Source organism: Coptis chinensis, chromosome 2 (assembly GCF_015680905.1).
Source record: "Coptis chinensis isolate HL-2020 chromosome 2, ASM1568090v1, whole genome shotgun sequence".
Taxonomy (NCBI): domain Eukaryota; kingdom Viridiplantae; phylum Streptophyta; class Magnoliopsida; order Ranunculales; family Ranunculaceae; genus Coptis; species Coptis chinensis.
This window is the reverse complement of record NC_141457.1, coordinates 78,831,867-78,847,623: the sequence shown is the minus strand read 5'-3', so window position 1 is coordinate 78,847,623 and position 15,757 is coordinate 78,831,867. Positions and strand designations below refer to the sequence as shown.

At 37.1% G+C, this 15,757-nt stretch overlaps 2 long non-coding RNA genes across 3 annotated transcripts; both read right to left on the bottom strand.

Moving 5' to 3' along the window:
* Positions 1 to 11,281: 11,281 nt before the first annotated feature.
* LOC147518060 (uncharacterized) lies at positions 11,282 to 13,089 on the bottom strand. 2 transcript variants are annotated; one of them, XR_015213988.1, is made up of 4 exons: positions 12,535 to 13,089; positions 12,247 to 12,434; positions 11,660 to 11,863; positions 11,282 to 11,335 (listed from the first exon to the last, which is right to left on the bottom strand). It is a non-coding gene; the product is annotated as an uncharacterized LOC147518060 (long non-coding RNA). The 2 variants fall into 2 exon arrangements; XR_015213987.1 differs by having other exon boundaries at positions 12,247 to 13,089.
* A 1,163-nt stretch (positions 13,090 to 14,252) lies between these two features.
* On the bottom strand, positions 14,253 to 15,195 carry LOC147518059 (uncharacterized). The gene is made up of 4 exons (XR_015213986.1): positions 14,887 to 15,195; positions 14,677 to 14,782; positions 14,381 to 14,576; positions 14,253 to 14,289 (listed from the first exon to the last, which is right to left on the bottom strand). It is a non-coding gene; the product is annotated as an uncharacterized LOC147518059 (long non-coding RNA).
* Positions 15,196 to 15,757: the final 562 nt, after the last annotated feature.

Here is a 15,757-nt window from a genome sequence, read left to right as displayed (position 1 = left end):
ACTCTAATATCTCTGTCAGCTTTGTCATACAACTCTTGTAGACTTTTAACTTCTTTTCTCAAGAGATATTTATGCATATATGATCCAGGTATCACACCTGTTTGGAAAGCCATGACAACTGTCATTTCAGACTCATCAAGCCTCTCGACCGATTGACTTTTGGCCTTGAATCTCACCAAAAAATTCTTTAAAGACTCCTTATTCTCTTGCTTCAGCTGGAATAGAACCGACACCTGTTTCGGCTTCACCCTCTGATGACCATAATTGGTGAGGAATCTTTCTTCAATTTCACAAAAATAGGAAATGGTCCCCTCAGGTATTGTACAGAACCACTTCAATGCTTTACATTTAAGGCTCGAAGAAAATGATCGACATAGTACGGAATCCCAATATTCCGTTCCGTGATATATTGAAAACTGGTGTCGATAGCTAAAGAGATGGTCCATGGGGTTAGTGGTCCCATCATACTGGGTGAACTTTGGATTCTTGAATTTTGGAGGTAATGGCACCTTTTCTACTTCCTTTTTCAACGGGATTCTACTTACATCATCTGCCAATTTATGAATCAAAGCTGATACCTTTTCCAGGAGCTTGTCCCTAAATTGCCTCTGCATTATCTCCTGCACCATTTCCTTCGTAATTGGTACTTTTACCTCTTCCTCTTGCACCACCTTTGGTATCGATTTCGCTACTGATTGCACCTCTTTGATGTGGCTTTTTCTCACTTCCTCGATATGACTCTTTCTTACCACTGGAGTGCTTGAACTCGACTCCTCGCCATCTTTCTCGTACATAGCATCTACTGCACACTTCTCATTCTCTTCTCTCACAGCTTTGTTTTCAGCCATTAAAACTTTGTTATGCTTTCCCAATTCTTCCAACCTTCTCAACAAGGCTTTCAAAGATACCTCTTCTTCATGTATCTCATCTACTTCTTCCATCAATCTACTTACTAACCGCCTTGTTCTTCGTTCCTCATTCTTGGATGCTACTTGAGAAATACTCCCTTCATTAACCATCATCATTTTACTAGCTGTGGCACGCTTTGGAGGCATCTTGACAAGAAAATGAATACCTCCTTAAACAACTTCACTGATCTCCTAGAAATTTCTTGAACACACCCAATTATTCTATATCTCAAAACTTCTACCCTTGGATTCGATCTTCAAAGAAAGAAAGAAAGAAAGAAATTTTCTTGTCTTTTAATCACGGATGGCGCTAATGTGGTGATCAAGTGTCTTCCTCTAAGATTAGCTATGAATTGAATAGGTTTGGAAATTAATCTTAAGCTTTTGTATTCATCATTAATGGTGGTTACAAAGTTGCTCTCTCTCTCTCTGTTTCGCTTTGGTTTTACAAGCATTTCTGTAATGAATTGAATGTGTCTTCTTTCTCTTGATCATCACTTTATATAATCTTCCAGCTATAGTGGTGTCTAATCTTATCCTGATGCGTGTCCATTCTCATTATTCTCCTTCCTTTTCCCGCTTGTTCTTGTAACACATAAACTTATGCACAAGATACCGAGAATCATGTCAATATTTCGAGTTAGTTACGATATTCGGGCTGGAATATCGGGTTGAAGATATTTGCCAACGACAATATTAAATGTGTACATATTAGGAACTGTTGTGAATAATTAACTGTAGAAACAATATTATCCACTCCAAATAGATCAACCCTACACAAGGATTGATCCTTCTCTCTAGATAGGACTTCAACACCCTCCAAGTACTATTCCAACACTTCTCAATATCAATTAACTAGGATATAAAGTAAAGAGACTAATGCAAAAGAAAACAAACCACAAGACACGGATATAACGTGGTTCGGCAATGTGCCTACGTCCATCGGTGAGTTCCAAGCTTTACTAGCAGATGCCCAGAGTAACAGATTACAAGAGCTCTCAATTCGCTCACAAAGAATGAACACTCAACTCACTAAGAATTCTCTCTTACAATCTCTCTTTTTTCCTTGTATTGGTTAGGTTAAGTTTTTCTTTAGAAAAACTTTTGTTTTGTACTATTTCCGAAATGATCAAATTTTCTGGCTGAAATATGGGTGGAATGGGCTTTAAAGCCGTGCATACTTCGAAAGAGCATGACTGACAACCTGTTGCTTTTCTTTGGCCCAAAAAATTGGCTAAGTATGAAAAACGCCAAAGAGAGAAAACAAAAAACTCTTTTTTCTCTACATTCTCCACCTCGGTGAGGTTTTAACACATAAAACCATACCAAGCTGAACACATTCAACAAGAAGCACTAGTCCCGAAACTCACCGTCAACTACCCAGAAGGGCCATGCCCACAAAGGGCTCTAATCAAACATGTGCTACATCACCATCCTCAATGACATCCCGTACAAAGTGATAACGGACATCAATATGCTTGGTCTGAGCAGGATGAACTTGGTTCTTCTCTAAATGAATAGCACTCTGACTATCACAAAACAAAGCAACACTGTTCTGCTCAATACCCATATCATCCAAAAGACCTTGAAGTCATAGTTCCTCTTTCACTGCCTTTACCACTGCCATATACTCTGCCTTTATAGTAGATAGAGCAACTGTAGCCTGTAACATAGACCTCCAACTAACCGGTGCACCATGCATCATAAACACATAATCAGTAGTCGATCGTCATCTATCTAGATCACCATCATAATCTAAATCCACATAACCACTGACATAACAAGTACCTCCACCATAAACTAATCCCACATCTAAGGTACCCTTCAAGCACCTCAATACCCATTTCACTGCCTCCCAATGCTGCTTCCCAGGATTTGCCATATACCTGCTTACAACACTAACTGTCTGTGAAATGTCTGGGCGTGTGCACACCATAGCATACATCAAACTGCCCACTACACTAGCATAAGGAACATGAGCTATATGTTTTTGTTCCTCCACCGAACTAGGAGAGAACTTAGTTGAAAGCCTAAAATACCCAGCTAAAGAAGTAGAAACCGACTTTGCATTCTCCATACCAAAACGAGAAATTACTTTCTGAAGGTATTTCTTCTAAGATACAACTATCTGTCGCTTCTTCCTATCTCTGCCAATCTCCATGCCCAATATCTTCTTGGTTCCACCTAAGTCTTTCATCTCAAACTCAGAGCTAAGTTGAGATTTCAACTTGTCTATCTCCACCATGTTTTTGGAAGCAGTAAGCATGTCATCCACATAAAGCAAGAGATAGATGAAGTCATTACCACGAAGCTTACGAAAGTAAACACAGCAGTCATACTTACCTTGGGTATACTCGTGTTGCATCATGAACGTGTTTAAGCGCTTGTACCATTGCCTTGGCGATTGCTTTAAACCATACAATGACCAATTAAACTTGCACACATGATCTTTTTTCTTAGCAACAACAAAACCTTCAGGTTGTCTCATATAGATCTCTTCCTCCAAGTCTCCATGCAAGAAAGTAGTTTTCACATCAAGTTGCTCTAACTCCTGAGCAAATAAACTCAATAACACACAAATGGGAGTATGTTTGACCACCAGGGAAAATACCTCATTGTAGTCGACTCCTTCCTTCTGTGAGAAACCTTTTGCTACCACTTTTGCCTTGTACCCAGTACTGTCAAACTCAGGAAAGACCTCTTTCTTTCTGAACACCCATTTACTGCCGATAGTCCTTTTGCCCTTTGGCAATAAAATAAGGTCCCATGTGTGATTTTTATCAAGAGATTCCATCTCTTCCTGCATAGCAACCAACCAATCTCTGTAATGAGCATCTCTAACAGCTTCTTTGAAGTTATCTGGCTCATCATCTTCAATATTTAGTGCATATGCTACTAAATCCACCTGACCATAGTGTTTCACCGGCTTATCATGCCCATACCTGTGCACTTCCTTAACTTGTCTATTTGGCTTAGGGTCAGCCATTACAAGTTGCGGATGCTCATGCTCTTCTTCCTGTTATTGCATGGTTCTATGATCTGGTACCTCATCATGAACCAACCAGTCATCTGCTGCATCAGACAACTCAAGCTCAGTAGCTTGTACTTCTATAGACTCACCATTACGCCGACTTTTTCTCGACTTACTGAAAGATAACACGGAAGTCTCATCAAAGGTAACATCTCTGCTGACCAGGAACTTGTGGTCTTCTAGACACCACAATGTGTATCCCTTTACCCCATTTGCAAAGCCCAAGAATATTGCCTTCTTAGCTCTAGGATCTAGCTTGTTTTCCCTCACATGGTAGTAAGCAATCGATCCAAACACTTGCAAAATACTATAATCAGCTAGGTTATCTGACTACACCTCATAAGGTGTCTTGCAATCTATAGCTGGAACTGGTGACCTATTGTACAGGTAACACGCCATGGACACTGCATCTACCCAATACTCTTTGCCTAGACTGGCATTAGACAACAAACATCTCGCCTTTTCAAGCAAGGTTTTATTCATCCTCTCTGCCATTCCATTCGTTGGCGGCGTTCCCGATCGTCGATTAATTGTCCTGAAATTCCCATTTACAAGACAAAACTCTTGGGAAGGCCTATGGGGTATTTCGCACCATTGTCAGACCTTAATGTCTTTACTTTCCTATCTGTGCGATTCTCAACCCTTGCCTTCCACTTCTTAAATATCTCAAACACTTCATCTTTCATTTTCATCATATATACCCACACATAGCGAGTATGATCATCAATGAATGAGACATAATAGCGGTTACCTCCTTTTAAAGCCACGCTGGAGGGTCGCCAAACATCCGTATGCACATAATCAAGGATGCATGTTGTCGTGTGCTTGTTGAATTGAACTTGACTCTGCGCTGCTTCCCATAGACACAATGCTCACAGAACCCCATACTTGGCTTTTTCAAGTCCTTCAAGAACCTTCGCTTGCACAACTCAGACAAACCCTTTTCACTAATATGCCCTAAACGTATATGCCACATCTTAGTACACTCAGAATCATCACTACATGCACCCACTCCTACATCGCTTATCACCGTACTACCAATCAAAGTATACAAGGTTCCATATCTTTGACCTTTCATAACAGCTAAAGAGCCACTAACAATCTTTAGGACTCCACCTTCCCCCACAAACTTGTAGCCTTTGGAATCCAAGGTACCAAGAGAAATAAGGTTCTTCTTTAGCTCAGGAACATGCCTCACATCGGTTAAAGTCCTCACTACACCATCATGCATCTTGATCGGTATAGTTCGAATTCTTACCGTCTTACAAGCAACGTCATTACCTATCAAAACGGAACCACCATCAATGCTCTCATAAGAAGTAAACCACTTTATATTTGGGCACATATGGTAGGAACACCCAATATCAAGAATCCACCTTTCGGCTATATAGTCTTGTGTGGGCACACAGAGACTTACATCATCCCCTTCAAAGCCTGAAGCAAAACTTGCCTCAACTTTAGCCTTACCTTTCTTCTTACCATTGTTCTTGTTATCTTTCTTCGGGTGAGGACAATTACTTGCGTAATATCCCTTTTTTTCACAATTGTAGCACTTCACATGTTTTAGCGGCTTCTTTGACTTGGACCTAGACCGCTCATTGCTTGGCCTTTTTCATACGACCTTCCTCTTGCCACTAACCTTTGTCCTGCTTCAATGATATTCTTAAGTTGTGTCTTCTTCATCAACTCATAAGAAAGAAACACACTTTGAACTTCGTCAAGATCAACATCTTCTCTGTTCATAAAAGTAGTCATTAAATGCTCATAGCTTTCGGGAAAAGAGAATATTAAACATGCCGCTTGATCCTCATTATTCATCCTCATACTAACATTCAAATAATCCGCTAGGCATCGACGGAACTCATTAATGTGTTCTTGCATCATTGAACCATCCACCATCATATACCGATAAAGATGGTTCTTAAGGTACATCTTGTTCATCAGGATCTTGGTCATATACATAGATTCTAGCGAAATACCGGCAGCGGTATTTTCTCCCATCACATTATACATGACCTTATTAGCAAGACACAACCAGATTGATGAACAAGCCTGTAGATTGAATTCTGCCCAATCATTATCACTTATATTCGCCGCCTTAGATTTAATCCCCTTTAAAGCCTTGTGCAAACCTTGTTGGATGAAGATGTCCTTTACTTGGACTTGCCAAATCCCAAAGTTATTTTTTCTATTAAATTTCTCTACTTCAAACCTAGCATTTGACATCTTGGGAGCCATTTTTCAAGTCACACACAATAACCCAAAAAATATTTCACTCAGGAATTTTATTGAACACCTTGTCTACAGAAATTTTGAGAAATATGGTTTTTCACCAAAACTCAAAATCTTAGGTTGTATATCTCGCTCTGATACCAATTGTTGTGAATAATTAACTGCGGAAGCATTGTTATCCACTCCAAATAGATCAACCTTACACAAGGATTGATCCTTCTCTTTAGACAAGACTTCAACACCCTTCAAGTACTATCCCAACACTTCTCAATATCAATTAACTAGCATATAAAGTAAAGAGACTAATGCAAAAGAAAACAAACCACAAGACACGGATATAACGTGGTTCGATAATGTGCCTACGTCCACCAGCGAGTTTCAAACTTTACTAGATGTCTAGAGTAGCAGATTACAAAAGCTCTCAATTCACTCACAAAGAATGAACACTCAACTCACTAAGAATCTCTCTTACAATCTTTTTTTTTCTTGCATGTATTGGTTAGGTTAAGTTTTTCTTTAGAAATTTTTTTGTTTTGTACTGTTTCCGAAACGATCGAATTTCTGCTGAAATATAGTGGGAGCTGGATGGCATTTAGGCCCGAAGATACTTCGAAGGTGCAAGGCCAACCTGTTGTTGCTTTTCTTTGACCAAAAAATTGGTTAAGTATGAAAAACACCAAAGAGAGAGAAAAAAAACTCATTTTTCTTTACAGGAACTTCTTATATATGGTGCGAAAAGAAGACGAAAGGAACGTGTTTTGATCGAAGATCTAATAATATGAGTCAGAATACCATAACAAGTGCTACAAATACTAATGGAAGTCTTCCATCAACAAGTGTAACTAAAGCTACACAAATAAATGCTAGAAGTACCAATGGAAAAAATAAGTCTAGAAGAGAAAGAAGAAAAAAACGTGTTGTTTTTGCCTTGTATCCAATATGGTGCTATTTCTAGATTTTTCGACTGATATTATATCTGAAATATTATCTAGACTTCTCCAGAGGATATCTTGGTATGTCTAATTGTCTGTAAAAGCTGGAACCACTTGACGAAGGAGCCTCATTTCATCGACTTGCAGTTGAGCAGAGCAATATACGAACCACGTCGCATCCTATTAGTAAAGCAAGACGGGGATCTATGTAGGTTTCAGTTATATACTTATATCTACGGAAGATGTAAAGATACTCCAAGGAAGATCTCTAAAGTTTACAAACTCATAAGAGACAGCTGCAATGGTTTACTTTGTTTATGGAAAGAAGACATGAATGGAAGAAATAGATTTTTCAGTGTCATAATATACAATCCAATTACCAAAGATTGCGTGAGACTGCCAAACCTACAGTGCATCTATTGTTAGCCGTGGCCATGGAATTGGAGTCCGAATTTGTTTATCAGCACATTTGTTGATGAAATCTACCAGCGCCTACTTAGAGCCCACGTGTATTACCAAACCTCTCCTATTTTCTTTTTTAAAGAAATGAATTAAAAAAAGTAAGTATATCTAAAAAAAACCAAAAAGAAAATAACAATTTTTCCCACGATTTTCTCCTCAAATCATTGGCTTACTCTCTCTCTCCCACTTCCCTCCAACTTCCATTCTCTCTCCCGCCCTTCCTTCATTCTTCATCTTCTCCACTCATGTACTGTTCTATATTTTTCCTCTTTTAGTAATTAAAGATGGAACCTGATGAAAGCGAAACCAGAGAAAAATCATGGGATGCCAAAAAAATTCGACAAGCTTATTTTCACAGGTTTACTTTCTTAAAAGCAAGCTCTACTGTATATATGTGTTGGTCAATGGGGGAAAAAAAAAGAATGGGGTTGGGTTGTTAAAATGCTATAATTGCCTTTTGTGTTTGAACCAAAGCAAGTTTACGTGAAGCAGGTATATGTAAGTGAACAACTTCATGAAAGTTGATACAGGAAGAGCTTTAGAAAGGGATTAAGCTCTTAAAATAATTGTTGCACTTGCACCAACTGCTACAATTGGTGCAAGTGGGGAAGAAGAGAGGGGAAGAAGAGGGATGGAGGGAGAGAAGGAAGTTTGAGGGAAGTGGAGAGAGAGTACTTAATGTTTGGGGAGAAAATCTTGGAGGAAATTGTTATTTCCTTTTTGGTTTTTTTGGATATACTTACTTTTTTTTTAATTCATTTGTCTAAAAAAGAAAAAAGAAAATAGGAGAGGTTTGGTAATACACGTGGGCTCTAAGTAGTGCTGGTAGATTTCACCAGCAAATGTGCTTGTGAACAAATTCAGACTCGTGGAATTGGGGCCATACTTTTAGAAATGGTTTTGATACAGTCAACAACAAATATAAAGTGATCCGAGTTGGCAAACTTTATAGGGAAGAGTGGATTAGGAAGTGTGACATAATATACTACACCAGAATTTGTGATTTGTGACGGTCAAGTCCGTCGTTTTTTCTAATTTGCGACTGGTTTTAGTGTCCCAGGTTCCCATTGTAATCACCCTGTCGTTAATATCCGTCGCAAAGAGGAAAGACGGCCTTAGCCATCGTTGTTTAGAAAAAATATTTTTTTTAAAAATATGCAGGCCAAATGGCCTGCAACTGCTAGAGTGGCTAATTCAAAGGAGATCCCCTACCCTTACTACACATACCGAATTTTAACTTCATAACAAAAGAAAACCACATATCACATATGAGTTTCTTAGATAACTATGAATACATTTAAAAAGCACATGGTAACTCCATTGCATAAATTGCATAAATAGTATTATTTGCTAAGTGGTTCTTTCAATCAATAATTTAAATGAACAAATGAATTAAAATAAAAAAGCTATTAACTAAACTTTATAACAAACTATAGGCTTTAGCTTTCCATCGCTTGCACCATGCATATTCTCGATAAGCCAGCCCTTGTGTAACATAAGGAGCCTGCACCGACAAAAGTTTTTTTAACAAGATATAACTTGATTCTAGAATCTAAAACTAGGACATATCTAATAAACAAAAATTGTTATCTAAGGGAGCAATACATGAGTTCATCAAATTTGAAGACGCAAAAAGCTAGAATATAGTTGATTCTTTAGACAATTCTAAGCATGAAGTAAAACAGTCTTCTTCCTGTCAATACAACACACACATAGCTGCATACACTTTAACATGCATCATAACCTTATAAAATAATAAATAGACTAGCCCTTTAATAAACCTAACTTTAGTAAATCCTTTGGCTTATATGATACCAGAGGCATAGGGCTAGAATCCCGTCAACATCAATAAGTTACTATGTAAAAAAAATGTATAACCTTAGTTATACCGAAATACACGAAAAGATGACTTACTTGGATCAGTTAAAACAATCAATCCATCTACTCCGAGTGGTTGTGTAGGTACAAAGCTGAAAATACATGGCTTACTAGATAGTTTGGTGTGTAGCATGGGCAACAATCTTTCTATACATTGCTACATAATCAACATGAAAACGAAGTAATATATTTCAACTTAGTGAGGGCTATTTCACCATAAAAAGGTACATATCCATGCCATAAAAAATGATGTAAAGGTTCCTCAACCCTTTTGCTATCCATTATACTACTCTAAACTACAAACCGACCCATCTAGAAATCAAGTCCATCAATTTAGGATTAACTAAACCATGTTGTAATATCCAACTTGGTGATAACCTTAATTCATTCTATTCGGCCATAATAGAAAGTCCAAGAAAAAGAAGATGAGTGAACAACCCTTATTCAAAAACCAACAAACAAATTCAAGTTCAAACGATTAAAATGCTAACAAGCTAAAAGACTTCATTGAAATAAAAGGTTCACAACTAAAAGTAAAGATTAGAAAAATTAAATCATCACAACCAACAATAATATTGAATTCAAAAGAAAAGTGGGAAATATGGAGAGTAGTCTAGGTACGTTATGTACTTTTCCTCCCATTGTTTGTTTCATTCAAAGATATCTTACTTAACTATTTAATGGAGTGGATCAGTGGAATATATTCAAAGCTCAAGCCAGCAAGTAATTCAATTCTGGCAACTCAATAATAATTCAAGACAAATAATGGAAAGCTACTAAGCTACACACACTAATGGAAACCATTGAATACTAATCTTCCTCATGTAATTGAACATCCCCCTTTATTATCCATAGTATAACTATGATACCTACCTGGAGGTATAAACATTACAATCTAAAAATAATATAAAACTTACTTGTATACTTCCCACTTGAATTTTTTCGATCTTATTCCAATCAAGTCTCTTAAAGATAATATTCTCATTAAACTTCAATCCTTTCTTGATTTACTTCTCAAAGATTAAAAAAAAAAATGATGGCCTGTACTAGGAGAAACCAAATGAAACTTCTTAAAAACATAACAGTTAACATAGTCACTAATCTTGTATCAAACAACAAGCCAGGTACTTCCAACGACGAGTGCCACACTTTGCATTGTGAGTCCAATCTTCAAGTTCCACCACAAACACAAAACACTAGAAAAGCATGAAGCCCTTGTCAACGAATTACTTTCCCAAGTGTTCAATGCATAAGCCACTAAAGAATATAGGGTAGCATAATATGAAATTAAAGTAACTATATTAGATCATTCATTTCATCTAAAAATACAAAAACAAATTATACTTGACACCTAGATCGATGGTTCCTACAAACAGTAAAAGGAGTGCACACTATTATCACAAAGGAAGATAAGTTTTTGCAGCAAAATGGATCATGGAAAAAGCTAAGGGTCATTCTCGGAGTTATTTTTCGAATGCAAACTAAAGAACATACACTTATCATTCACAACTTCACCTTCACGCCCTATACTCTCCTACACCAGAAAGAGCACTACCCAAAAGCTTCAAAGCTCTAAAATGTGTAGGACAAAGTATTCCAGACTCTCTATAATGCTCACAAGCACTTAAAACCATACAGTCCGTTTTGAGCACAATCCCAAGATTAACATGAAACTGAGGTTGCAAGGACAAAGTAAGTATGAAACTTCTTAAATGTCCAAAAGTGAATGAAGTTTGGCATTTACCATGGGAGAAAATTGAATGATCAGAGATAGTAAGTGCAGAATCACAGAGGATATTAGCCTTGGCAGCATCAACTCTCCAAGCGGGGAATGTGACAAAAATATTATTCTCAACTGCCTCCAGAAATTCCCTAGACACAAGGACATGTATCTACCAATATAAAAATATTCAGGTATAATATATTTGCCACACTTTTGACCTGAGGATACCTCAAACAAAATTGAGTGCACGTTAATTAAAGACCACAAGGCCTTGCTCTATGGGGATATGCACAACATAAATTGTTCAGTATGAAGACTACGAACTTCCTGTTGGTTAAATACTTAAATCATATATGCAATCAAAAAACCAGTGGAAACCGGAATGTAACAGAGTATCAATAATGTGTTATTTAAAAATTTCCAACTTTCAAACTGACCAAATTTCACTAAGACTGACATCAAAATTATATCGATATCCTGAATGAGAACATACCCCCGCTTCAACATGATCAGATCCTAACAATGGAAGCATAACATTCAGCACATATAGTTGCCCAACAGTTTCCTTTGAAGTGGACGACACAATTTCTTTACAATCTTTCCATAGAAGGGTTTCATGTGTGGAAAGAACTGAGGCAGCAGCTGTAGATTGGGATTTGCGCCTGGGAGTCTTTAGTATGCGTAAGACTTTACCAACCTGTAGCAACCGAGTATCATAAACAAATAATTAGATTACTGAATAATATCAAAATGAAGCATGCTTTACACTACTTAATAAACAGAGCTCAGTAGTTAGCGACAAACATTAAAAGCAATACACTACTTAATAAACTACCAACTTCCTCAATTCCTTAGCAGCAATCTCAACACCTAGCTTCTCTCCAACCAAGTTCACCCATAAAAACCAACCTTTATAACAAATACCACATTAAACTCACTAACAACTCAATCCCCAACTCCTAATTCAGTTAAAAAAAAACCATCTTTCTCCATAAATTACTTACTTAAAGTAAATAACTCAAAATTTTACCATTCTTTAAGCAAATAAACCATAAAAACAAAAAAGAAAATAATATGTACCTGAAGACCAGCTCGTGATGAATGAGAAACAGCCTTTTTCTTATCCTTATCTGCAGCTGCTGTTTTTCCTGAGAATAATTCAACGTTGGAATTTTCTGCTCCAAATGAGTGTGATCCATTTAGGATTTTCTTGTCAACCCCAAGACGAAAATCAATTTCACAGCACCGCTCAACCAATTTTTTGAACCCTAACCCACAAACAAACAAAAAGAAAAAAGAAAAAAACAATCCAAATGCTATTAACAATTAAATAGAGTGTCTCCAATTAATTGAGAAGAAAAAATGTACCTTGAAGCCATAGGAAGGAGATGAAGCACACTGGTTTCTGGAGCTGAACGAAGAATGCTAAACTTTATTTTTGAAAGGAAATAGGGTTCAATTGAGTAGCGACGTCATCGAAGCAAATCTTAGATTAAGAACAAAAAACGTGGTTGCCTATTTTTTGGGCCAAAGCCTGGCAACGGGTTTTCTAATGTTTGAGACTCAAAAGCCCATCCTAAATTTAAGACGAGGATTTATGTCTTAATGGGTCGACCTAATTCAACAATTCTGGTGTAGTGTACTTCCACTATTCCAGTTTGGAGCACAAGTCAAAATGCTATTGCTTGAATATAACAGGTACTTCTCCATCAAATGAAATCCAAATTCCTAATTCCATATAGTAGTCTAATGATGTGCAAGAACAAGAACCGAAGTCAGTTGAATACATTTCTTTGATGTTACACTCACTAAAAATTTGTGGAAGATGAAACCACAGAAAATTATTAAAAAAGTACCCATCATGTAACTTAAGAAAACGTAATAAAGCACCTAAAAGCTCACTAAAGTAAATGCATTGCCATTTGCCACGATCATTAAACAAGATGTCGACATACGGCAGGCAAGAACAAGCGGACAAAAAGTAAAAACTTACAGGGAGAGACCCACCACAACCGAGCATATTCCTGGAAAAAGACCAGCACATATAACAGCACGGATGAGAGACCCATCATTACTCCATAAATTGCAGATGTGAAGATCATCGTCTACCACACCAATATCCTTGAGGATACGAATGAATTCTTTCCTAAGGGAATCAATAGCTTTTAACGTTGCAGAGGATAGGAAGTTCTTCCAACAATAATCAGGTCCAGAATACTCTCTTTCAAAGCATTTTTCGGCCTTCATAGGCGCGAATTAGTGCAAGGTGATCTTTGTAGTCCCCCTGCTTGTGAACTAGGGCTTCGTGATGTTCATCAAGCTAAAGAGAAGAGGTAACAACTTGTTTATTGTACCATTAACATAAGGAATCTTTATTGCTCAAGCATAAAATTTTAGTGGATTGGCTTTTATGAGAGCACCATTACATAACTCAAATTTAAAGCAAACAACCATCCCAAAGACACAATCATTACAAACTCGCCATCAATATTTCTTTTTGTAGCAATCAAAAACCCAACTCAAACTATCCTATTATAGAAGATAATGTAATATAATAGACCATAAATCAGCACAATAGACCACAAAAAGGAAAGACAAACAAAACTAAGTTATACTATTTGTCATAATTTCAAACTCTACAAACCCAAGTTTCTAAGTTTTAGAAACACATCAACCCCAAATCAAGTTTAGCAGAGAAAACATGAGAATCAACTCACCTGAATCAAGTCTAGTCAAAATCAAGGCAAGGCAAGTATAAGTTATCCTATTTGGTATACAGGTGTTCATGCCTCTAGCAAGGCAATCAAGTGTTTATAAGATATTATGAATTATCAAATCTAAGGTAGACAACAACTCCAACAATGATTATTATGAGGCCTATCAAGATAAAAAATGTAGCATCGATTAAAAAGAACAAAAATTGGTACTCTATAGTCTATATTGAAACTTAAAGTACCAATGCAAATGTATCGTCGGATAAAATGAGAACTACAATTCTAGAATTTGAACATAATACCAGAACATACATTAAGGCACAGTTAAACAAGCATCATGAACGATAACTAAATACATATGGTACTGGATACCTAATGGTCGTAGAAGCGGGAATGATGCCTCCGACTACTGCCATAAGCAAACAAATACACAAAATATATTAACTACATGAACACGATGAGAAAATGAATATATATTTAATCATCAAAACACTACCAACCTGCGATGACCAGAGCTCCCCCTAGAGGGCATACGTGAACTGAAAAACTCGACATCATTGTCATCAACTCTATACTCCACAATATCTATAGATGTCACAGAACCCTCGTCAGAATTCGAAGGATCATGATGAAGTATGAACAAGATGGAATCAATTGGGCAGTTGGGCTGCGAAAAGATCATGTGTGACACCATCCCTGCGAGTATCACATTTTTACAGATTATCACTTACCCACTACAAGTTCACACATAAATCAAACATCCAAATGTCTTAAAGCTTTACAACATCGGCCCTACCTTCCTTTGTTTCAATATCAAGGATTAACATCTAATCAAACCAGTGGTTTCCCAATAAAATAACTAGCTTACAATCGATGATGTTGAAATCCACAATTTTAAAAACCTAGAAAATTGAAAACCCCCACTTCAATTAAACCAAAAAACGAAATTGAATTAACATAAAAAGGCATGCTTAAGCAAAGAGAAAAGAGGGTGATGGAGAGAAACCTGACGACCTTCGATCTCTTTAATCCAAAGTAAGTGAAAGATGCCTCAATGAAGTCGTGCAAACAAGAAGGAAAAAAATCTGTATCTAACAGTAGGAAGTGAAGAGAATAAAAGAAAAAGTGGAATGAGTTGGAGGAAGAAGAAGCGCAAGACAAGGGTTTCTGGAGCTGGACGAATTGAAGAAGGCAAAATGTTAGTTTTGATTTTAGAAGGCAAATAGGGTTCAATTGAATGGCGACGACATCAAAAAAGATTAGAGAATACTTTTGCCCGTCCTAAATTTAGGACAAAAGAATAAGTCGTCTATTATTCGAGCTAAAGCCTTGCGACGGGTTTTTTTTCGTTTTTGGGACTCAAAAGCCCGTCCTAAATTTAAGACAAGGAATAATGTCTCAATAGGTCGTCCTATTTCAGCAAATCTGGTGTAGTATTGGAGGACATTAGATTTTCCACACAGTAGAAAAAGTATAGATTCATTCTTTGACAGGGCGTTTCATTGGCTGATTTACAGGAAAGGACATACTTCTTCTTTGGACCAAATCCTTGTACTTGATATTACTAGAATTTCACCCGGCCATGCTCGGATTGTTTCATTGTATGCTTTAAATGTTTGGGTTTAAAGCACATTACGCTTCCGTGTGTTGTATATCACCTAACAAAATGGTTAAAAGATTCATATCACTCTGCCACTTTACTGAAGCAAAATTGATGATACCTTCCCTTATATTTTTTTTTTATCTGCCTCATCAATCGATTGGGGCTTTGTGTAGCAATGTGTTCATCATACAGTAGCAAAGACGCATTCTGGCTTAGTACAATAGCATACCAATGTGCACAACTTAACAATCCAACCACCAAGCAAACCTTCGAT